The 25,834-nt window shown below is 47.6% G+C and overlaps 1 protein-coding gene across 1 annotated transcript in view; it reads left to right on the forward strand.

Annotated features, from left to right (window-relative positions):
* Positions 1-25,834, forward strand: part of DENND3 (DENN domain containing 3) — a 1,010,513-nt gene that overhangs the window by 560,466 nt on the left and 424,213 nt on the right. The gene's annotated exons all lie outside the window — the stretch shown is intronic.

Genomic DNA, 25,834 nt, shown 5'->3' on the forward strand with positions numbered 1-25,834 from the left:
TAAAACTGCTGCATCACAAGCTTTGATCTTGCATAAGAAATATGGCACATTCTCTTACCTTAGGTCCTAATATTTTTCAAACAAAAGGTAGTTCCGACCCTTACCTGTGGACTGGATGGCAAGCTGGCCGGAGATGAGACCAATTGGAACAATATAGAAGGTATGTTCTGGAAGAGGGTTCTAGCTGTGCCATATAGTACCCCTATCCAGATGATAAGACATGAATTTGGGTTACCTTTTCCTTTTTGAGAAATATTGCCACTGAACCGTAGGACTCGATTCTTGAGATCTTAGCAATCTTAGCGACTGTATTGGAACACCCTACTTCTGCCCCATTGACTAAATGGAAGGTAAAATGCCTGACTTGGTTAGATGAAATTGACTCGTCTTGGGAAGCACTAGTAAATAGACCTGACTCGGTTAAAATAAGAATCTTGAGAGTCGACTTGTGTAACACAATTGACGGATGCCACAGATATAAGAATTATGTACATTTAAAACAAGAACCTAAGACATGGAATGTACTCCCAACTTATCTAAAATACTTCCCCTGTCGACGGAAATGTGTGAAATTTCTAAGATTTCGCTTAAATCTGTGGGGAACGAGAGAAGTATTGGTAGCCAGAGATCAAAGTAATGAAAAATGTGTCAACTGATTTAAAGGGGTAATGTTCTCTTCATTTTTGAAAACTCTCTTGCAAAGTCATCCATGTAAAGATTTTCCATAAGTTTTCTTTCTTGTGGGCTGATATGGTTAGATTTGCTTTGCGTTCATGAAGCATTGAGCACCAAAAGGGTGCGATTACACCGAACGTTGTAGAAAATAAGTTCTCACAGGACGCAGTTGAAATGCCCAAGACCACTGGTGCTACTTACTCTCATTAATAAAGCGAATCACGGCAAGGCCCAAATCTTATATGATGTCTACATGGTCTATAGCAAGGCTGTTGATGCTATCAACCGAACCAATCTATGGTCCCAACTTCTTAAATGGGAATTGAGAAAGGACTTCTCAGCATGCTTTGCCAACTCCACACAGACAACATAGTCCGTGTCCGCTTAAATGGGATGGGCGGCTTTACTGATTGTGTATACAGGTAGAGGTTTAAAGCAGGGTTGCATACTCACACCCCTGCTTTTATAACCTCTACACAGCTGATCTACCTGCTGAATTAGAAAAATTTAACAACCAACCTCACCCCCCAAGTGGCGCACATTCCATATCCCGATATTATCATATGCAACAATATCTTCATCCTGGATCACACTATGGTGGGCCTTAATAGGTCTATGGCCATCCTTTTTGAGTACTCTAGAAAAAATGACTTAACAATAGAGTTAAGGAAAACAGAAATGATGGTTTTTAGTATTAAAAAATGTTTAAGATAAATGGAGGTCAAGATAGGCGATCTTATAATTAAAAAGACTTCAAGTTGTAAGTATTTGGGCCTACTAATCACAGACATATTTTCTGTGTGGGATATTCTTGCTGCAATTGCAACTAAAGCACATAGGAAGTTGGGAGCAATAATGAGCTATACTCGCTCCTATGTGGGATATAGTATTCGGTTTCTTCTGCCATATAAACAAAGTGTGGTTCCCGCCATATTGTACGAACTAGAGGCATGAGAATCTATGGATAATAAGTGGCTTGACTTACTTGAAGGCACTTTATTGAGGGGTATCCAGTATTGTTTGTCTAATATAATTAGAGTAGAACTTGGTTGGAGATTCGTTAGCTACATATGTGGCTCAAAATTAAGAAACAACTAGAAATATCAGCGTTTGTGCTATTAAGAGGTGGTCTAGGTGATGTGGGTAATAACAAATTGGATTGGCTAACAATTGCTTGTCATAACTTCTTGGTGAAAATAGACTGGGTGGTGGACTTATCTTGGGGTTTACATCTAATAATTGCTGAATTTCACAAGAGGCCCCTTAGATGTGACTTCTGTACCAATCTTGAATGGGTTGTGAAATATGGCTCAATCCAAGAAGGGGTTAAACTAACCTGTGTATTTACTAATCCCCAACCGTATCTATTAAAGAGCCCCTGCCCTGTGCTGAAGAGATTCTTCTTGCTGATACGGTTTAATCAACTTCCATGCTTAACTCGACTAGGACCCCATCTCAAACTAACGCGAGATAGGAGGACGTGCCGACTATGTTTAGATCTGAATATATTCAAGCAATGCCCTAAAATAAAGGAAGCATGTTATGAATCATTGGGCAAATTGGTCCATAACATGAGTTATTATGGTCCATAACATGAGTTATTATGAAGACAGCTGCGTATGGGGGCCAATGTATGTTAGGGAATACTTCCTCGTTAATTATCACACTTCAAGATCTTTGGAGTATAGCTAAACCATTATTTGATAAAACAATGTAAATACATAGTTTGCCATAATATTATAATGTATGTTAGAAATAAATTGAAGAGTTTAGAAATGACAAGGAACTTTTATTTGATACTAGGAGATAGATTACTGTTTTATATATATATTTGTGTCTGTCTTTTTTTAAATTTCTGTATGTTAATTTGGTTTGTACATGCTGATGTTTTAGTTTTTTCTGTTCTTTTATGTTTATTGATATGAAAAGTAATTGATTGCTATAACATACCAAATAAAATAAATATATATGACATATTTGATGAATCCTGTGGAGTCATCACTGATCCCCAGCCTAAGATCTCCTCCCATGTGGCCAGGGGACGACAGTTGCCACCTGATCCTTACCCTGGAGGTGGTATTATGAGGGAGGATCACATCGGAGTAGATGGCTGTCGGATTGATGTGGTGATCCCATCAGGAGAAATGCAGTATTCTTCCCTTTCAAATAAAGAAGACCCTGTACTTCCTAAATTCCTGATGGCTTGTTCTCACTTAAAAAATCCTTCTCATTGTAAACCCCTAAAGCCCCTTCTTGCAAAACAATCCAAGCTGAATAACATTTATTCGAGGGGATTGGATCCTCAGACGTATTCCATATCTATGACAGTAATCACTAAAGCTGTGCTGCTTCAGAAAATCTTTTGGCGTCTGCGTCCTGCGTCAATGACGTCGATACACTGTCCTCGAGGACCTCCGTCGAGCCAACGTCACCGGATGTTACAAGTAGGACGCAGGACGCCCGTAGCCTCAGTTACATTTTTTCCGGGAACGTGTTCGCTTCGGAGATCTCGGCGCACCTCGATTCTACTGAATCCTGTTCTTTCGGCTCTTCGAACCTGTGTCTTCGTTGCTACTTGTAAGCATGATGTCTTCGGCTTCTTCCACCCCGCGGTCCGGTTTTAAGAAGTGTCGGGTCTGCGGGTCCAAGATGTCACTGACGGATACGCACAACGCTTGCCTCTGGTGCCTCGGGGAGGACCATGATACGGACGACTGTGTCGACTGCCAATCGCTCACATTGAAGGCCTTACGGGAGTGTAAGAAGAAGCTGTCGGTCAGTAAGGTGGCCAAGCCCCGGAAGTCGCGTTCCACTGGTCTTTCGACGGACGATTCGATGGGCGACTCTCCGCATCGTCGTCGGGAGTCCGGTGGTTCTCGGTCTGGGAGTCGGTCCCACATTCCTCTGCCTCTTCGAGGCATTCCAGGAAGCGCCGTCACAGGTCGCTTTCCCCGTCCTCTTCCGAGGACTCCGCCTGTCGGCGGGTTGCTTGTCCCAACAAGCATTCCACTCCTGAGGAATGGGATTCCTTCCGAAAGGAGATGTTGGCGATTTTTCAATCGCAGGGCTCTGGTCCATCCGCGCCATCCGAGGACACCGGTCGTGGCCGTGCTAGAGACACCGCTCGTACGCCTTCAGGCTCGAGCAGTCGTCGTGACCACCGGGCGCCGTCGAGGTCCCGGTCAGACAAGGATGGTCGTTCTAGACATGCCCGTTCCAGGTGCCGGTCCTCGACGTCCTCGAGACTGCGTGAACCTTTGAAGTCTTCGAGGCCTGTGTCGACGCCGTCCAAGCTGTCAGCGCCGCGCTCGACGTAGACGCTGATTCCATCGACGCCTTTCGATGCGGCTTTGTCGGGGATGCCTCGTGGTACGGGGCAACCCCCTAGAAAGGCTCGGGCTAAGGAAAACATGTCTTTGTTCCTTTTTCGGTTCCCTCTTTCCAGCCTCTGGATTATATTTCTGAGGTGGATGAGGGGTCTGAGGAACGTGTGGTTCCTGTAGAGGTCCCTGATGACATTGTTTCTGGTCATAGCCAGCTTGAGGACCTGCGCCAGTCATTGCATGACGCCAGTGGACTCGACACTTCTCCGGAGGTGGAATTTGGTAGGCCTGAGACTGGCACGCATGCCAACTCCTCTTATCGGCGCCTGATGTCGAGGGTCACGGATTACCTGGGGTGGTCTGCCCACCCTGGGGATTTTCAGCAGGATGACCTGACTGATATCCTGGACCAAGGTCCTCCAACTGACCGGGTGCTGCCATTCCATATGGCCTTGCAGAGAAGGGTGGCTGTGGCTTGGACTGCTCCAGAGAGTCTCCCGGCAGTGAGCAAGTCCTTGCCGAGGAAATATCGCCCAGCCAGTGGCGACCCCTGCTACTTCACCACGCACCCTACTCCGGAGTGTTTGGTGGTGCAGGTGGCTACGGCCCCAGCAAAGCAGGCGTCCTACCCTACCATCCCTCCAGATAGGGACGACAAGCGTTTTGACGGCTGGGCGAAGAAGGTATTTTCTTCTGGGGGTATGGCGCGTCAGGCTGCCAACTTCGTTTGTGTCTTGTCTCGTTACACGCACACTCTGTGGAACTGTATTTCCCTAGCGGCTGATCATATTCCCGAAGGGGAGGAACAGGATGGTTTCCTTGCTACCGTGCGGGATGGCAAGGATGCAATGTGTGAATCCGTTCAGTCGGGTCTGGATATGGTTGATTGGGTCAGCCGGTCCATGGTGGCGAGCACCGTAATATGCAGGTTTGCGTGGTTGCGGAAGTCAGGTTGTGCTCCTTATGTGCAAGCCCGCCTCCTCAACATACCCTTTGATGGTGACCATCTTTTTGGCAGCAAGGCTGACGAGAGTCTTGAGAGGTTGCAAACCTCCAAAGCTGCAGCAAAGTCGTTGGGCGCTGCAGTTCGCCAGCCTCTGCCTTTTCGTCCTAGGGGACAGCAATGGAGGGGAGGTTCCTTTCGATATTACTCGTCCTTTAGTAAATCGAGAGGAGCTGCAAGTCAAAGGGGCAACAGTAGGAGTGCCAGAGGTGGAAAACAAGGTACTCGAGGTGCCAAGGCCACGCGTGCAGTTGCCTCTTTGCCCTCAGGCCCTGCCGCAGCTGCTTCAGCTCAGTTATGAGGCCCATGCTCCTCTGGTTGGCGCAGCATCTGGTAGAATGACGTGCCATTACTTCAGATGTGTGAGTTCTGAAGATCATAGCCCACGGCTACTGTCTTCCTTTCCGGCAGAGGCTTCACAACAATCCACCAGGGAACCTCTCTTTGAAGAGTCCGGATCCGCTCCTTGCGTAGGAAATTCAATCCCTGCTGGAGAAAGGCGCCACAGAACTGGTGGCTGTAGCGGAGAGGAACAAGGGATGGTATTCCCCTTATTTTTTGATTGCGAAAAAAGACGGAGGATTGAGACCCATCATGGACTTGCGCGGTTTGAACAAGCTCCTTAGGAAGGGCAAGTTCAAGCGTAACTCTTTCTCAAGTCCTCCAGGCCCTTCAACTTCAGGACTGGTTGGTGTCTCTCGACCTCAAGGACGCTTATTTTCATTTGCCGACCCATCCAAAGCACAAGAAGTACCCGTGGTTCGCGGTTGGCGACTCGCACTTTCAGTTTCGGGTCCTGCCGTTCGGATTGACCACCAAGCTCATGGTGGTTGTGGCAGCGCATCTCAGGAAAGGGGGTATTCATTTCTACCCCTAACTGGACTATTGGTTCATCAGGGCGCGCTGTCCCGAGCAAGTCCTGGATCATCTGTCCGTCACCTGCCACTCCCTTCACAAGCTGGGCTTCTCCCTCAACTTAAAGAAGTCCCACTTGACGCCAACACAGCGGCTCCAGTACATCGGAGCGGTGTTCGACACATCCCTGGGGCAGTGTTTCCCTCTCCAGGTAAGGGCTTTACACATTCTGCAGATGGTGCACAAGTTTCAACTTGCCCAGACGCTCCCGGCGTTCGAGTTCTTGAGGTTGCTCGGCCTCATGGCGTCCTGCATTCTTCTGGTGCCAGAGGCCAGGTTGCGGATGAGATCTCTGCAATGGGCCCTCAAGCTTCAATGGTCCCAGTCCTCCGGCAGGTTGTCGGACCCTGTTTAGGTGCCGCCCTCGATCGCCCAGGACCTTCTGTGGTGGGCCGTCGAAGGCAATCTCATAAGGGGGGCTCCATTTTGGCTGCCCTGGCCGGAGGTGACGATCATGACAGATGCATCCCTCACGGGATGGGGAGCTCATGCCAAGGAGCTCACAGTCAGCGGTCGTTGGTCTCCGTCGGAGTCCAGAGTCCATATCAATCTGTTGGAGGTGAGGGCCGTCAGGCTTGCCCTCAAGGCTTTTCTGCCGACTGTGCGAGGGAAGAATGTCCTGATTCTAACGGACAACACAGTGGCCATGCACTACCTCAACAAAAAGGGGGGGTAGGGTTGCTTCCTCTGTGCAGGAAGGTGATGCAGCTCTGGTTCTGGGCCATCCAGCAGGAAAATTCGATCTCCGCAGTTCATCCGGCCGGAGACGAAAACGAGACGGTGGACGCTCTGAGCAGGCAGAGCGTGATCTCTCACGAGTGGGAGTTGGCTCAGGAGATTCTACTGGAGATCTTCGCCCTTTGGGGGACCACTCAAGTAGATCTCTTCGCCTCCAGTGTCAACCGGAAGTGCAAAAGGTTCTGCTCGTGGGAATTTCCTCCAAGAGGAGCCTTGGGAGACGCGTTCGTGGTGGAGTGGTCCTTCCCACTGCTGTACATGTTTCCTCCAGTCCCCGTCATCCCGCAAGTGCTGTGGAGGTTCGGTTCCCGGATGATCCTCATTGCTCCGGTATGGGCCCGGAGGACCTTCTCGATTTGTCCATCTGCCCTCCACGTCGTCTTCCCTACCGAGACGATCTGCTCTCACGGGAGGGGGGGGGTCAGGTTCGCCATCCATAGGTCAGATCCCTCAACCTTCACGCTTGGCTTCTGAAAGGTTGAGGTATAAGGATTGGGACCTCCCTGAAGACGTGATGGAGGTGTTGCTTTCGGCCAGATGGCCGGCAACAAAGTCCCTGTACCGTTGGTGGATCCTTTTTCATGTGACATTCCTGTGGTTCTGTCTTTTTTGCTTTCTTTAGCCCACAGGGGCTTGCAAGTGGGTACCATTAAAGGTTACCTGGCGGCGCTATCCATATTTAAGCGCTCGTCTGAGGAGTGTTCTTATTTTAAAATCCCTTTTTAATTTCTCAGTTTCTGAAAGGGCTCATTAATGTGTTCCCTCCGTCACCTTTCCAGGTGCCCGGGTGGGATTTGAACCTTGTTCTCAAGTTTCTAATGGGTGCTCCATTTCAGCCTTTACATTCTTGTCCTTTGAGACTGTTAACCCTGAAAACTGTGTTTTTAGTTGCGGTCACTTCCGCTCGCAGAGTGAGTGAGTTACAGGCACTGTCTGTTAAGCCACCCTTCACTGTGTTTCATAAGGACAGGGTTGTCCTTAGAGTTCGTCCTTCTTTTCTTCCGAAAGTTGTCAGATTTTCATTTGAGCCAGAAGGTCATTCTTCCGGCATTTTATCCTCCTCCGCATCCTGGTAAGGATGAGAAGAGGCTCCATAGGTTGGATCCTAGGAGGGCTTTAGTTTCTACATTTCATGCATGTCCCGGGTCAGAGTGGACGATCAGCTCTTTATTGGTTACGCTGGAAGGCGTTTGTGACAAGCTGTGACTAAGCAGACTTTGTCTAGATGGATTATCTTGGCTATCTCTGAATGTTACCGCCTGGCGGGTAAGGATCCTCCAGTAGGCTTACGGGCCCATTCGACTAGGGGTATGGCTGTCTCTACTGCCCTGCAGAGGGGTGTTCCTGTTTTTAACATCTGTGAAGCAACCACTTGGGCTTCGGTCCATACTTTTGTACGTCACTACTCCCTAGATTCTATCCATGGGTAGGATCTGGCCTTTGGCAAGGCGGTCCTTTACTCTGCAAATTGATTGGGCATTCTAAATTTGTATTTTCTAAACTTTTTCCCACCTCCTTACGTTGGTACTGCTTTGGAAGTCTGTCATAGATATGGAATACATCGGAGGACCCAATCCCCTCGAAGAACAAGTTACTCTCTTACCTGGTAACATTCTTTCGATGGGATGGTCCGACGACGTATTCCTTATCGCTCCCTCCCTGCCTTCACCGCTACAGAATTTCTTATGCGATTGCAGCTTAAGTTTCCGCAAGGCTTTCTGTGGTCATACTAGCAGAAGATTGGTGCCACACGTTCTGGGAAAAAACTACAACTGAGGCTACGGGAGTTGTGCGTCCTACTTATAAAATCTGGTGACGTCGGCTCGACGGAGGTCCCCGAGGACAGCATATCGACGTCATCGACGCAGGACGCAGACGCCGAAAGATTTTCCGAACCAGCACAGCTGTGGTGATTACTATCATAGATATGGAATACGTCGTCGGACCATCCCATCGAAAGAACGTTACCAGGTAAGAGAGTAACTTGTTCTACTTCCTGTACCCATAATAATCACTTAACATCTTCTTTCTCTGATTTGTTTGATTCAAACAAAATCCCAAAACATTTTAATTTTAAAAGATCAAATATTCCTGTGTACGCCAACTCCCATCAAGCCTCAAGTACTCGGAAGAGGAAAGAGGAGTCAATGTGTATTGAAGGGAACCACAAGCTAAACATGGATACTAGTTATGATGGAAATCAGTTGGGCGGGACATTTAAAAATCATGAACACCTGCAATTAAGGAGTGAAGGTGAAGGAGAGAGATGCAGAGCGGGTGAAGTGGGAAGCAGAATCAGTGGCAGAAGCAGACGCTGGGAAACAGAATGCACTGAGAAAGGCAAGAGCATCCAAGCAACCGCTTGGAAGCAAAACTTATCAGAGAGGCGTGAAACCAGGAAAGGCACAGCAGATGCCTTTGAGGGACCACTGGAAGACCGGCAGCAGCACTGGGGTTGTTTGAGATGCGGTCTTGGTGAGCAGCAGCACCTTTATAGGCAGAACACTGAGACGGCGAGAAAACTGAATGAGGGTCTGCAACGCAGGGGAAGCTTTCCAAAAGTACAAATTTCACTGCATCAACATGCTGCAAATCGGAAACTCCATAAAACACTGGTGAGTCTGCCCCGTTAAGGAGCCCCGGGCGTACCAAAAAGCATATGAACAATTGAACACTTATTTTGAATACCGACCAAGTAATTTGGAAAGCCAGCATTTCCACAAATCCTCATGTAAGAGAAGTCAATATGGTTAAAGCTGGGGTAAATGTCATCAATAGCAAATGAACATTTATGAAGAATTTGAAGGGCAACTGTACAAATCTCCATACGCGAGATGTCAGTTTGAGGAACATTGGAACAAGCATTGCCATAAGCAAAGGAATACCAGTGAAGAAGTTAGCAGACAGAACTTGTAAATGAAGTATAATGTCAACAAAGCTTAAAGGAGGAGGATATCAATCCCCTCTCCTGAACTACAGAAGCCGAATAGATTGACCCTCCCACTGTGGTTGGCACGGCACCTGAGTATATAAAATACAGGACGCCACGTGGCAGCCAATGGGGGGAAGAAGGAGTTGGGGAAAGGGGATGGATTGACAAAGGGAAGGAAGGGTAAACAATATGCATATATAGCAAAGGAACTAAACTAAACACAATTTAGGCCTACCCTGGTAATTCCTGACTTGATACCTCTGAAAACCAATCATACACCCCTGAATCTTAACTTAATCACTTGAACTTGGAAAGCATGACATAATTCTCACAAACTCACGAAGCACAATACATAGACCGTAAATGTTAGTGAGAATGACTTAAATGCAACAAACATCCCTATGGTACACACATATAACTGTCATGATAGGATAAGGACTGAGACAAAATGACCCTAAAAGGGAAGCACAAGCAACAGTACATGAAACATCACACTGCACATGTTGGGAATGTCATCATTTCTTGTGTGTGGAGACCAACGTCTTTCATGGCCCCCTCATGTTAGCCGGACCCCTCCTTAACCACCAATTCAGTAAGAAGGTGTCTTAACCCATAAATGCCTACAGTAGGCATATCACCCCCACGGATGCTGTACCATGCAGGTCTTAATTAGATGAGATGCTAGCATCACCTCACACAACTCATGACTTATAAATGCTTATGAATGCACACTTAACTGATTGTCCGGACGTCTCCTGCAGACGTTCGGATCCAAGAGAATGAAGCCAAAAAGTAGCGTCTGGCCGCCTCCATCACCGCCTCGACACGGGTATTATCAGTCTCTTATCATACAACAGAACACACACAGGGAACACTTAACTGGCTGTCCGAGCGTCTCCTGCGGCTGCCCCGGACCTGAAGAATATATGCAGGAAAACCTCTGCAGTTTCGCACAGCCACGGTCCGAGTCGTGAGCCTGAAGCCTTTCATTGCAAGTGTTCACTCCAGCCCTCTGTTGCCTGCCAGCCTCCTCCAGCGTCTGCTGCCTCGCCGCCGCCCGTGCTCTCCAAACATTAATCATCAGCAGCAGAGCCCGGGCGGACGGCAGTTATAAACACGCCTTCCTGATTGCCTGCAGCTGGTGACGGGTGCGCTTAGGGAACTACACAACCTCCGTATGACTGCTGGGAAGTGTAGTTCCCAACCATAATACGCCTTTTCCTGCACAACCCCTGATTCCTGACATATAAACTGTGATGGAGTACAACTGTGTTATACAAAAAGAGAAGAGAACATTATAGGAAGTCTTGGCAAAAGACACACATCAGCCGATGAGCCTTTGGAAGAAAGATACCTGGCAGGGAAATATACCAGAGGATCTGCAAAACCCAGAGGGCGATTCATGGCATGGGAGTATACCAGGTAATCATATAAAAAGGAAAAGATATTTTGAAAAGGTATATGGCCATCCTTTTTGAGTACTCTAGAAAAAATGACTTAACAATAGACTTAAGGAAAACAGACATTATGGTTTTTAGTAAGGCTATCAAGGAAAAGAGACACTTTTGGTATTTTTCTAAAATACTTTTTTTTGCCCTCCTGAAGAAAGTCTTGTGTGAAAGACATTTCCGCTATTCTTAAGGAATCATTGGTTGAAAAGACAATTTTGCTCTTCTGCCTGAAACAGTCCAGGGTTAGGGACCCACCTCCTGGAATCAAGGATTGTATTTTGAATTTTCATATTTGATTTTTACACACTTTTTGCTAAATAAAAACGGAGACACATACCTTATACCTTTAATTGTTTATTTTAGTGTGATGGTCAGATACGTTTTGGACACAAGGACAGTTTTGAATAATTTTGACGACGAGACACAGACTGATCTTTAGTTCCCTAGGAAGGGACACTCCCTTTATGTTAGGGACATAAAGGCCTTTGTCCTACCCTTTCTCTTTAATAAAGATGTGTTTTGTTGAAAATATTGCAACTTGTGTCGGCATCTCATTTCTGACCCCTCACAATAAGCACGCTAAAAAGGCATCACCTACCAGTAGTACTGGTAACACCTTCCCAGCTACAGGCGGAAAGGGAAAGAAACATGCTTCCAGCATGCCACCCCCATAGGAGAGGATGAAATAGACTCCTTTCATGGTAGAACAGTATCCATAGAGTGGGGGACAGTACATGCCACAGGCAGGAAGCTGGTTGGGGTAGAGGTTCTTACAAGGCAGAAGTGATGAGAAAAGTACCTATCAATTAAGGGATAGAGCACAGTCTAGGCAACTACAAAGATACAGAGATGAAGATTAACCATATTCTCCTTCACAGAAAGAGAAGAAACAGGGCTTGGCACCCACTGGAGAGCAGAAGCCTGCTAGGTGGGAGGAGATGCAAGGAGAAAGGAAGCAAACTGCAGTGGACAATGACAAAAGCTCTAAACCAAACTCGCAGGATAATACCAGTGACTAACGAGCCAAGTGATTAGCTAATAGTGCAATTGGATTCTGGCACACAATTCTACATTTCAGAGAAAGGCACTAGAAGCTTTTACATCGCATTCCTACTCATCAGAAAGTATAAGTTATTACTCCCACCGACAAAGTGGTTGAGGATAATGAGGTGTATGTAGTTAACATACGTCTTGAAGTGGAAAAGCTGATGGAAATTGAGGCAAGGGGTTACGATATGTTGCCTTATGATTATCATTCCTAAAAAATGCTATACATAAATTGATGGGCATGAAGCTGAATAAAGATCATTACAGTGAATTACTACAAATTAAGTTAATGGCAGCGCCGTGTGAAAGTCGAGTAATAAATATTGTGGAAAACTAACCGTCCTCTCATGGAACTTGAGAGGCTTTTTAGCTTTCCAAATAACAACGAAATGGCCAAAATATTCAGTACTCATTGTGATGAATCCTTTGGATCCCTCCCTAAAACCCTGTCCAGGGAAAGGCAGATGCTTACTGATTCTGAACTTTGGGGGTTGGGGGGGGGCTAGGGGGAGTCAAGGCCCAGGGAAGTGAGGTGATCCAGTGGGATGAGACACAGTATTTATCCTTGAAAGGAGAGAACCTTTTAAAGATGCCAAAATCTGTAATGGTTTATTCTCGTTATGATGTATTGGAACCACCTATTAAACCTGTAGATGGTACGACATCTTTACATACCCCAAGAAAAGAAAGATCATTTGAGACTTCTAAGATAAAAATTCCCCTTACTCCCAAAGGTACAGTGAAAGGAAACCTATAAATATTTGGTCAAACAAACTGCCTACCTCTTTTCCACGTACGCTTTAATTCTTCCTCTTTAAATACATGTAAGAAAAGTAACTATGCATTTAGAAATTAGAAGTTGACACGAAAACCTAATTTTGTTGTTTGTGACGGTGTCCGGTCAAAGGATCGAATGCAAAGCAAAAGGATTGCAATAGGGTCGAGTCAATAGGACCTAAAACAATAGGGTCGAATTTTTTTTAAAAATGTATATTTTTTGGGTGTTTCCGTATAGGAAATAAAGGTGATTTTTACACCAAAAACAGGGGTTCGGGGGTGAACCCCCATCCCCCCCCGAAAAAAAAAGAAATTCGACACTTTTGTTTTCGGTGCGTTTGGATCAACCCTATTGTATTTAGATCCTTTTGATTCGATCATTTGACCTACAACCGTTTGGGACTACAAGTCCCATCATATTCTTTGAGTACTTGGACGAGGAAGAGGGCTGAAGAGCAATGTTGCAGTGCAGGTCAGTCTGTTAGGCTTAATGACCCACACCTGAGGGAAGTAGGGAGGCTTAAAAGGCCCCTTCAGGTGCAGGTCATTAGGTGTGGACATCACTGTTTCCCACTTTATCTGTAGAACCGGCAGTTCGTGTTGCGGCATCCCTACATATCTCCTCAGGGGGAATATGCTTGGGATTAATCGTTATACCCGACAACCTTGCTTACCGCTCCATGACTTCTAGAATGTATTATAAATTCTCCTCTGGGTATCTCAGTTACAACAACATGTCGTCCGCATACATTGATATCAAATGTCACCCACCCTTGGTGCAGATTCCTACTTCCCCATATTGCTGTCTTAAATATGCCACTAAGGGTTCTAATGCTAGGATAAACAGCATCGGGGACCAAGGGCTCCATTGTCTGGTGCCCTTGCTCAGTTGCCAATGTTCCGAAATGCTCGCCCCCGTTCTGACTCGCGCTGCTGGTTTGTTGTATAACAATCAGACCCATCTCAGGTATGCAGTCCCAATTCCAAATCCTTCCTACACCAACCACAGCCAGGGCCCTTTAACCGAGTCGAAGGCCTTCACCGCATCCAGTTTGATTATCGCCGCCTCTTGGGGGCTCCTCGGAACGTGGTCAATAACATGATGGAGACTCCGGGAGCCTCCGCAGGTTGTCGGATATGTTCCTGCGTGGGATATACCCTGTTTGATCTGAGTGTATAAGTTTACTTATGACTGATCGTAACCTATTCGCCATCACCGCTGTCAGGGTCTTGCTGTCTTGATTGAGCAGTGAGAGCGGTCTATAGGACCCGCATTCCGTATCCGGTTTGTTAGGCTTGAGGAGCAGGATAATGATCGCCTCCTGTAGAGACCCAGGCAATGTGCGTGTGTCAAACGCTTCATTTAACATTGCTAGCATTGAGGGGAGTATTTCTGTTTTATAGGCTTAATAGAATGCTCCTAGGGCTTTGCTGGTGGGCAGTAGCTTAATTACCTGCTTAAGCTCTTCTATTGTTATTGGGACCACTAAGTTCTCCCTATCCGCGTCCCCTAGTTTAGGTAGTGTGATCTCTGTTAATGCTTCTAGGGCATCTAGCTCTTCTCCTTCCGTGGAGTCAACATATAGCCTCCTATAGAATTGAAAAAAGCATTTGTTTACCCCTCCTGGGTTTCTCCTATCTGCCCATCCATCCCTTGCATTGCTATAATAGTTTGTCTCAGGGTCTCAGTTTTATATAACCAGGCCAATAGTCTGCCTGGCTTATCACCTTCCGCATGCTGCCTCGATCCAGCTCGCATTCTACTTTTTGTAAGTACTGTATAATTTCTCCTTGCAACCCCCTTGATTTAGACATGGTCGCACCCCTCACTACTACCTTGAATGCCTCCCACACTGTCCCCGCTGAATCCACACTACCTGTGTCATGCACGAAATACTCCTCTATCCTCAAGTCCTCTCTGGACACTCTATCCTTTAATGATTCAGCCCTGAGGCTTCATGTTGGGATTCTAGCTCTGGGTGGTAGAATCTGCCATGTTCCCACCAGCAGGACGTGATGTGAGAGGACCATGGCTTTGTATTCTGCCTGTGTCACTTCTTGTATTGCCTCAGTTCCCATGAATATATAATCTAGCCTCATATGTAAGTTCTGCAGGGCCGAGTAGTGGGAGTATCCCTTATCCTGTGGGTGCCTCCATCTACACGCATCTGCTAGCCAAAAATCTTTTAACAGGGTGCTTAGGGCCTTCGCTGCTGGGGTCGGATGTGTGATCTTCCCGTCCGACATATCCATCACCAGAACCAGGGTGCAGTTAAAGTCCCCTCCAGACACCACCGCTCCATCCATGTACATACTTATCTTGGTGTAAAGGGTTCTAAAGTACGCTGTAGAATCTTGATTCGGGGCGTACACGGTGATAATGAACACTTCTTTATTCTCCACCAGCCCCCTTAGTAATACCATTCTACCATCCTTGTCTACGTTGGACTGTAGTAGCTTGAAGTGGACATGTGGCGCTATCCATGTTAAAACCCCTCTGGCATACGCAGATTATGTTGCTCCCAGGGTAGTCCCTATCCATTTTCGTATTAAAACATCTGGATTTTCCCCTGGTCAAATGGGTTTCCTGCAACAATGCTATATCTATTTTTAGTCTCTTCAAGTACATCATAACCTTTTTGCGTTTAATGTAATTATTGAGCCCCTGCACATTCCAGGTTACTATCTTCATTTTGTCCTTCTTATCCATTTTCTTTTCCTCCCTTCTCCGCTCCCATTCTGTTCAACTCAATTTGTGGCTTGTGTCTGTAGGCTCGTCCCTTCTTAACTTCCCTCCCCTCCATCCATCTGCCCCCCCAAACCCTAACTGTTGCCCAGCTCCATCCCTGGATCTCAGGCTACCCCGCATCTAGCCGCTTTCTTGGCTCCTTTCCGATACCCGAGGCTCTGCAGGGGGATACAGAGCTACTGGTGTCCTGACTACACTAACTACTAGGGGTTATGATGTGTTTCCTAGTGCCGCGTTCTCCGTGGCAGCACTTGTGTCTCCGCAAATTACTCAACAATGCTACACAGTTTGCATGTTCCATCCTACCGCTGACATTTCACACTATTCTCAACATATTCTTCACTGTCCTCTAGCTACATAGCACCTGTCTTATTTCATCATTACCACACAACGTCTGCCATGTCCAAATGTTTGTCTTCGAGACAATACCGGTTCACTTCCCCCTATTGCTCTCTGTCTGGTCATCCGCAATCGCCGGGTAATTCATCTGGTTGCATCCTCTGGGGTATCGAAGAAAATGTCTTTGTCTTTATGCAGAACCTTCAGTTTCGCGGGGCACAGCAGCATGTATTTAAGGCCAGCCTCTCGCATCCTTCTTTTAACCGCCACGTAGCTCAAGCGTTGTCTTAGTACCAGGAAGGTGTAGTCCTGATATGCCGTCATAGTCACTGATGCTCTGCTTATTGTGCCTCCTTTGCGAAATTGTTCCAGGATCTTCTCTCTATCTCTATAGTTCAATATCTTGGCAATGATCGGCCGGGGAGGGGCTCCCGGCGCCGGCTTCCTTGTTTGAGACCTGTGTTCTCTTTCCACTGTGAACCCCCGGGTGAGTGTGCCAGCACCTATCTCTTGCAGCAGCATGTTTTCGGAATAGTTGGTTGGGTCCTGTCCTCTGCTCCGTCTGGAAGTCCTACAATGCGTATACTGTTCCTTTGTGCCCATCCTTCGGCTTCTTCTGCTCTACTTTCCAGGTTTTGCACTTGTTGTTGTCAAATGGAGACATCTTTGGCATTTGTGGTGCAAGTGTTCGTGTTTGCTTTGACCTCCTTTTCCAGTCCTCCTGTGCGTTCGGCCAATGCCCGAACATCTTGTTTTAGAAGGCCTACGTCCACACTAACTACGCCAATCTTGCACTCAAGGGATGTCTTCAGCTCTGTGATTTCGGAGTCGATCTTGGTTTCCCATGACCTCTTCAAATATGCAATTGCCGCCAGGATCTGATGGTCATCTCGTGGGGAGCCCCCCATCCCTTGTGTGCTCTTTGCAGCCTCTCCTGCTTGAGTCGGTTTAGCGAATGTGTCCGTTGACGCCTGCTTCCCTTTGAGTTTGTTCAGTTTGTATGCCATGTGTACTCCTGCGACTCAGTGGGAGCCCACTTCTTAGCCGCAACTGATATTGTTCTCCTTTTGCCCCAATCACCACTTTTTTTTATTCTGCCCCTTGCATACATTAGTGTTTAGGCTTGGTGTAAGCGCCTTTCCCTCTGCAACTAGTCTATGGTTTATCTGCACAGTTCGGCGCCACTAGTTCAATATCAGCTATCCACAGTAGCGTTCACCTCCTTACTCAGTTCAGGTATAAGGCATAGGTATATCACTGTTCTGTGTCCAGTCCAGGGAGCCCCACCATTCTGCCGTGCACTTTCCAGCTGTATGCCGATTATGTTATCCAGGCCCGCAATCCGGTCTCCTACCCCGCATGCAGTTTGTGCTTTACTATACCTGCACTCTCATTCCCGGGGTTGCTATCAGGGCCATTCAGCCGACGTTAGTGCTTTTGCCCTAGGGTCACTGTGTGATGTTTGTTCTACTGGGTGATCAACCGCTTTGTATTCTGTGTGATTCCTTTTCTGGAGCTCCTACTCCCTTCATCCGACATCCACTGCTTTAATACTTGCTTCTTCACCCTGCCTCGCTTTACATGTAGTTACAGTGTTCGTCCCCCCTCGGTCTGCCGAAGACCAGCCTCGTCAGTTTCTTCTAGCGGGTAGGCTTTGGCTCACACTCCGCGTTTATTGTTATTGTTGCGCCTAAGTGCCATCCATGTGCCTCTTCCAGACTTTGGACCGCTTGACGTTTCATAGTTTCTTTTTGCTGCGGGCACTCCAATCACCCCTTCGCCCCAGCTACTGTAACTACTCAGGAAGATATTGTTGCCGTCTCGAACATGCTGATGTTGGGTGCGGCTACCTTGTAATGTCCAGGGGCACCACACGTCCCGTTTCATTTTGAGGGCAGTTATTGCTCTTACTGGCACAGTCTGGCAGCACCTTTGGGTCCGGACATTGGTGCCTCCTTCTAAGCGCTACCGCATCGAGGTATGCTGTGTTTGCCCATATGATAATTGCCTTTGTTCGTTTTGTGCCACGCATGTTTCTTGCTGGGGCTCTCCTTATGAATTACACCGGGAGCTTTCTCGATCTCCCCGCTCACCATGAAGGAAGATCTGCACCACGGCGTCGCACGCCTCGTTGCTGGGGCACGGTTCACTGTGCCTTTCCCCCTCCTCCAGAGGCTCATGCTGTCTGCTGTTCTGTACCAGTGCTTGGGACCATGGCTTCTGATAATTGTGAAGCGTTTACAGCTACCTGCTGCATTCATCCGGTCCAGCCTTGTTGCGCTCCAGCTACGTCTTCTCTCAAGTCTGCACCATTATCTTTTGTCTCTACGCGGGCGCCATTTTAATTAATTCACGTCAGGATTCTCTCACAGCATTTCTCGACTTATCTGTAGTCCTGCTCCTCGGATCTCCACCGGAGTGCGACCTTCATGTACACCGCATATTCCCACAGCAGCAGTGTTATTCGTGGCTCAGGTGCGTTAGTCCTAACGATTGCTCACAGCAGGATACTGAAGGATCCTCAGGAGACACACGAAGACGCAACCTATCCCATGGCTCCTTAGCCACGCCCCTCTGGGCGTAGCTTGCTGCCATCTTTAGATTTTGGTTTAGATAGGCGCTTTTCAAACCCAATTGAATTTCAATAAACACCCTTGAACTGTGATGCCTTCCTTATAACTTTTTAAATGTCCCGGTCTTTCTCTGCAGTTTCCAATGACTAGAATGCAGCATTGGCTTACTGTGTCTAGACAAACCTCATTACTCCATCTCTGTTCCTCGTCTTAGTACCAAACGTTGGGCAGGGGGAAAGTAAATTAAGTTCTCGGCAGAAAAACCTTGGAAGTCAGTCTCTTTATTACAATAAGCCATGTAGGAATGTTGCAATGGCACATGGTTGTCACTAAAGGTTGTGACTGAAGGGTTGTCTTGACTTGGTCTTTTCCTGTCTCACTGGAGATAGTCCTCTCCCACGTGGTCTTCCCGCAGATAGCCACCCCCAGAGTCAGTCGGGTAGCTTCTGCCTTTCCCTTGCCACACAAGAGAGGCGTCCCTTCCAGGGAATCGGTGACAAGGTTGTCCGATTCATCACAGTAGACAAAGAGGTAGTGACAATGATAGCTGCATATTCAATAATAACCTACTTCTTTATTACTTATGAGTGTCAAAGCATTGATGAAAATATTGTCAGAAACATTTTAACATGAGCATTATGTGTGGGAATCTATTTGAAGGACTGTGTATTGATATGTTATATATGGTGCAGGTCTTTAATACACAGAGTTACTGTAATGTTTGAGCAGTGGACCATCAATAAAATATATGTGACATTAGCAAACCACTCCTGTGCGGATGACTTAAAGTTGCCACCCACTGCAGGTGGGTTGATTGCCTACTCTCTTTACTGCTGCACAGTAAGAGGAATATGTTTTTCTCTACTTCTTTTCCTACCACAGCTTCTACTGGGGGAGGGGGGAATCATGGACAATCCCCTGGGGGTGGAGGAAGGGCTCTGCGAGGAAGAGGTGAGAAGAATCACGTCATTGGGGGCAACATGCTGTTTTACGGGAGTGATTCTTTCGCAAGCGAGTAAGGCACAGAAAGAGGAGCATGCTGAATGAATCAGCTGAAGAGTGAACAACTATGTTGAAAGGATGGAAAGGATCTCGGCACACACAGACTCATGGGATTGCAAAAGAACAATCATTCCGCAACAACAAAAGAAATGAAAACTTGTTTTCAAGCAACAATTGGCAGGAACAATGTAAAACACGTGCCCATTGGTTTAAACAGCAAAGGGAGACAGAAAATAGCAATCTGTACATTTTCTATTTCATTCACATGCATTGCTAGTTTCCATGCCAGCCAGATATGATGCATTCACCCCCTTATTCCCTCTTTTCTTTTAGCAATGCTTTGGCACATAGGTGGTGCTAGTGCCACCAAATGCGCCAATACCTAAAATGAAGGTGAGCGCAAAGCCAAATTAGACCCTATATCTTCTCTGCATCGTCCCATCCTCACTCTCATAGCCCAAAAATATATACAACCTTACTTTTGAGTTAATTCCTACACACTATACACTCTTCGAAATGCTTCAGTAACCGGTCCCCCACCCAATACACTTGGCTTTCAGTGCATGTTGAGCTCTGCTATCATGCATAGGCCTAAACATGCACTGCAGTTTAATTTCCCCATGGCCATCTCATTGGGCTGAGTTCCCCTTGTGTCGATGTGGCACCTGGGTAAATTTGTACTTTTTTAGCACATTCCCTCGGTGCCACAGCACCAGGCACCCTCTCCCCCTATCCTTACTTCCTTCCCCACCTCCCTCCCTCTGGCTAACAAGGCTCTTATTTGCAACCTTGCTAGGCAGCCCCTGCCATGGCAGCCCCCTGCTGTGAAGGATCCCGAGGACAGCTCGCACAGAAGCAGCATATGGTGTCTGCCTGTGTTAGCCGGGAAAGCATGAAGCTTCAACCTGCTGAAACTGATCAGGTAAGTGCGGTGCGGGCAGCAATCACTGCACCCCACTAAACTGACCTACCCATCCAATTACTCTTATTTCTCTTTTGCATTCCCTTTAAGCATCTCAGTGACCTGTATTGTTGGCCATCTCTCACATCGCTCCAGGAAAATTGCTTCTTGCATTGCTGTTGTGTTGAAACTAGGCCTTTTTTCCCCTCCTTTTAGGAAAATCGAATCTGGATGTTTTGCAGTTACACCTCTCTGGCCCCTTTGTCTCCTCCTTCCTCCTCCGCCGCTTCTCTGGCACTCACCTCCTCCTCCGCTCTGGCCCCTATGCCACCTCTTTCTACCGTCTCTGCCCACTCTCGGGCCCTTCTACTGGCTCTGCTGGGTGTGCCTTACCCCTGCACCTTACCCTGGAAGTCTTTCAAATGTGGCAACCTGCTCCACGTGGATACTCTCAACTCTCGCTCTGCTGTCAATCATTCCTCTGAAATTTGCCGCCTCCTCAAAGATCTTGACCTGGATGTCCTCCCTCTCACCGAGACATGAATCACGGCCACCTCTATCAAGATCTTTGACACTCTCCTACCTGAGGTGCTACAAGATGCTCTCTGAGCTCAGAACAAACCAGCCTGGAGCTGGAGTAGCCGTGATTTTTCCGGAGGGTGTACCTGCTTCTATTATTCCTACGCAGGCCTACTCCTTCTTTGAATGCCTAGACTGTAGGCTCTGTATCTCTCCTGGCCTCTCTCTGACTGTGGCCACCATCTACAGGCCACCTGGCCAGGTCACTCTATTCCTCCCAGAGTGGGCTGACCTCTCTTCTTCTCTCCTTGCCTCAACCTCTCAACTTCTCCTCCTCTGAGACCTCAACATCCACCTGGATGCCTCTAATCTCTCCTCTGGGCTCTTCCACAACCTATGCGACTCTCCTTCCCACTCCATTCTACCCTCTGGTCCGACACACTCTGCAGGAAACACCTAGGGAGGGGGGATCCTCAGACATCCCCCTTCCCCACCACTCCCCTCTCTTGGACTGACCACTTTCAGCTCTCCTATCACCTGAAATGTCTTGCCCCTCAAGCAAAGCCTACCCCAACACTGACACCTTCCTTCTCTGTTATTCGGCCAATGAAGAGAGTGTTAGTGGATGCCTTTGCCTTTGTTTTCTGCTTCTACTACTCACTTCGGCTGACTCGCACCCAGACACAGCCCTCTCTAACCTGAATCATTCTATCTCCAACACCCTGGACATTCTTGCTCCTGTCATAAAAATCCATCTGAAGCCTACCTCCAAGTGCAACTATTGGTACGACTTCTACCTCGCCACCCTGAAACGCAAGTGCAGGGTGGCTGAGAGCAAGTGGAGGGCTTTGGGCGCATCCTCTGACAAACTGGCCTGATGTCTGCTCCAAAGGCAATACAGACTCTCTGTTCTCTCGTCTCTGTGGCCTCTAACAACACAGCCACACTCTTTAAAATCTCCAAGGAGCTGGCCACTCCTACTACATCTCCACCTCTCCTGCTCCCTCCTAGGTTCTCTGTACGGATCTATGTGATCACTGCGACCACACATAATTGCGATGGCTGAAAATGCCGACTTTATTTTATTTTTTAATTAAACCCCCTTTAGACCACATAGATATGCGGGGGGGTTTCCCCCGCAATCCCCAATATTACTATAACATCCCATACCCCTCCCACATATATATCTGGTGTAAAGAAGGTGTTTAAAAAAAAAAGAAAGTCGGGCATTTCGGCCGTCGCAATTGTGAGGGTGACATTTTGGGCCATTTCCCTCTGCACGGCTCTGGCCTCTCATTTCACCACTTAAACTCAGGACATCCTGTCTTCTGTTTCCTCTTTCTCTCCTACCTCTCCCAGGTCCCCTTTGGCCGCCTCTCCCTCTTCTCTTCCTTTTTCCTCCTTCTCTCTGACAACACCTGACGATGTCTCTATGAAAGTGTTGTCCAAACAGGTGCTGCCCTGTTCCTCCAAAACCAATAAGGACCTCATTGCCACCCTTCCTCCAGCCTTGGCCGATTTCTGCAATCACTCTTTCGCCACTGGATCGCTCCCTTCTCTCCTCAATCAATCCCTTGTGCACTCCCTCCTTAAAAAAGCCTTCTGCTGATCCTACATATCCGGCAAACTATCGCCCGATTCCTATCACTCCTTTCCTGTCCAAACTCCTGGAAAAGCTGCCCATCTCACAACTTACCCTCTATATGGAAGGCATGGTATCAACAGTAAGACAGACACAAGTGACCACAGTTCAAGGGTGTTTATTGAACTTCAGCAAGGGTTTGATAAACGCCTATCTAATCCTAAATCTACAGATGGGCGCAAGCTACGACTTCAAATAATAACTCATTCCTACTTGTGTCTTGTCAAAATCAAAGAGCTTATACTACAAATAGTGTGGGGGTAGTGGTTATGAAAAAGAAAGAAGTGTTCACAAAAATATGTCGGGATGTTCAGGCTGTTGGCCTCCCTTCCCCACGTTTTCAGCACAGGTCAAGGCGGTTCACTCGAGGATAGCACAGTCTGGCTTCTTTAGCATGTGGATACAGTTCAATCACTAGCATCAGGGCCTTCTGTGCCCAAGTCTTTTTGCCTATCAAAGTCTCTTCATGCAGAGGGCCTGATCCAACAAAACAAACGAAAAAGGCTCTGATCCTCTTTTTCAATGTTCATAGGATATTCTATTTCGGGTGACTCATGGTTCACCCCGGATCCCCCTCAGCTGGGCTCGGATCCCCTTCAAAATACAATTGGTCTCCCTCAGCCGGGTTTGGACCAATTTCAGTTAGCATAAACTATCACAGACTTTTGAACGTGCACAATGTTTGGCTTGACCCTTTGCAGGACAACTTCGATTTCACAATTCCTTTTTACATTTGCCTCCTTTCAGTTGGATACCATTACAGAGACCTTTCGAATGAGCACCTACGTGGCCCTGGACCACTCTGTTTCCAGTATCTACCTTGGCTTCAAAAGTTCAGTCACACATCTGCTGTTTAGTTATATTTGCGTTGCTTGTCATATACGCTTCACACACTGTTCACTTCAGTTTCCTCTATATAATGTTGCTGCTTGCAACCTTAGCTTTAACACAGGCTGATCTGGTATCTGTCTCCCCAACTCACTGGCTGTGCTGACTTTACTGGTGCTGCTTTGTTGTAGTAACTAAGGACAGTACCACGGCGGCACACGATCCTCCTCGCCTTGGCTATCGACGCGCCGGGTACCTCCGACACACAATGCAGGTTTCTTCAGCTTTGATTCCAGGTCTTATGTTTCTTATTCTCAAAGGCTCATGAAAGTAATAGTCTTTCTCTGAAAAGACCAAGGGCACCTCCCTCCTTGCAACCCTCTTTGATTTTGCCGTCTTTCTCCTTGTATTACACTGCCATCTTGGAACTGCTGCTTGCTCAGAATGTGCTTTCATGCTCTGCCTTATATCTGTGTGGGTGAAGTGTGATGGAAGTCAGGTGTGTGTAATGATCAGTAATTGCCTGACCCTGCCTGACCATTGAATTGGGACATGTCAGATATACATCTCTGGTGTTAGTCCATTTTCTCCCCCAGTGAGCTGTCCTTGAGAAAGTGTTTGTGTCTGGAAAAGAGGGGATTGGGGCGTGGGTTTAGTTCCTAAGTATCCTACCTGGTTGGATATGGAAAAGGTGTTACATGGAAGGGGTTACCACGTCTCACCGTCCTGTTCCACATCCACTCCCCGAAGATCCCTTATCCAGGTGATCTTCCCGCACTGGTCTACCTTCAGGAACTGGATCCAAAAGCAATGGCTGTGTCCTGGCCACCTGGATTACAGATCCCCGGGGACTAGCGGGTGAGACACCTTCAGGTTTCTTACACCTCCAAACTGAATATATTGGCTTCCTCCGTGACCATCAGTCTGTCTTCAGAGCATCCGGAGGCACGGGAACTGCTCTCCTGAACACCCGTGAAGATCTGCTCTCTAACCTTGACTCTAGATCTCCCTCTCTACTCGTCCTCCTTTACCTTTCCTCTGCTTTCGACATGGTCAATCATGCCACCCTGATCAACTGACTACGTGTGAACCAGAGCATCGCGGATCAGGCCCTGTCCTGGCTGACCACCTTCCTCCTGGACCGTCCCTCCCAGATCCAACTTGGGTCCTTTCTCTCCAACACCTCTCTCTCCATATGAGGTGTTCCCCAGGGCTCTATCCTTTCACCCTGGCTCTTCAATGTCTATCTGGCCCACTTGATCTTCACCTTCTCTTCAAAACTTTGTGTTATGCAGATGACACTCTACTCTCTTTCAGGCTTCTCTCAGCCTCCTCTCCTCCCTGACTTTCTGTCTGCGCTTCAGGATTGATGCACCTCCAATGATCTCTGCCTTAATGGCAGTATGACGGAGATCCTTCTCATTGTGACCCCTGCTCCCGATTTCCCTCTTTCACTCTGGCCGCCGTCCTTGAGCCTTCTACCCTCGCCTTCCTGCAAGGCAAAAAACCTTGGTGCCATCTTCGACTCCACTCTCTCCTTCTCTCCTCACATCACAGACCTTTCCAAAAAGGCCTACTTCCAGCTGCACCTCCTTAGAGGTATGCTACCTTTTCTCGCTTTCCCCCAGAAGCTCACTGTCTCCAGAGCCCTGGTTCTCTTCAGGCTGGACTACTGCAACCGCCTCTTTCTCAATCTGCCTACCTGTACTCTTCGTCCGCTGCAACTAATTGAGAACAGGACTGCAAGACTTATCCTTGGCCTCAAGCCCAGGGACTGTATCTCTCCATCCCTGAAATCTCTCCACTGGTGGCAAGGTTCAAGTTCAAGTCCCTCTGCTTCATCCACAAGGCTTTGTGGGGACGGGGCCCACACTACAACAAACTCTCTTCCGAAACATCTTCCTTCTAGAGCCCTTTGCTCAGCTACCTCCAACTCGTTGAGGGTCAGATGCTTCTCCAGGCAGTGAGTGGGGGGTAGATCTCTCTCTCCTCTGCAGGTGCCTCCCTCTGGAACAGTCTCCTTGCCCCTCTCAGACTTGAGCCAGACCACCTGAAGTTCCGGAAGCAGCTCAAGGCCCTCCTTTTCTCCTCTGCTTTCTTCTCTTGCTCCCTTGCTAATTTACCTTTCTGCTGTGCCGACTGGTTTCTTTTTTTACCCTCAGAGTCTCAATGGGTACCAGGCTCCTCCACAACCAGACTTCCTTTGCACTGTCTCCTACCCTACCGTACACTTAGGGGCTGTAACCGTTACCCCTACAGCAGCCTCCTTGCACTTACACAGAGCTGCGTTCCCTGGATAAACTACTCAGAGCCATCCTGCCCTATTACCCTGATCGCACTTCCCGCGATTGCATTCCCCCTCTTCTCCCCTTGCATTCCTCTCAACTTCCCCCTGCACTTTTCGTTGTTGCACTTGCACG

This window comes from Ambystoma mexicanum, chromosome 5q (genome assembly GCF_040938575.1).
Source record: "Ambystoma mexicanum isolate Mex_15411 chromosome 5q, UKY_AmexF1_1, whole genome shotgun sequence".
NCBI lineage: Eukaryota > Metazoa > Chordata > Amphibia > Caudata > Ambystomatidae > Ambystoma > Ambystoma mexicanum.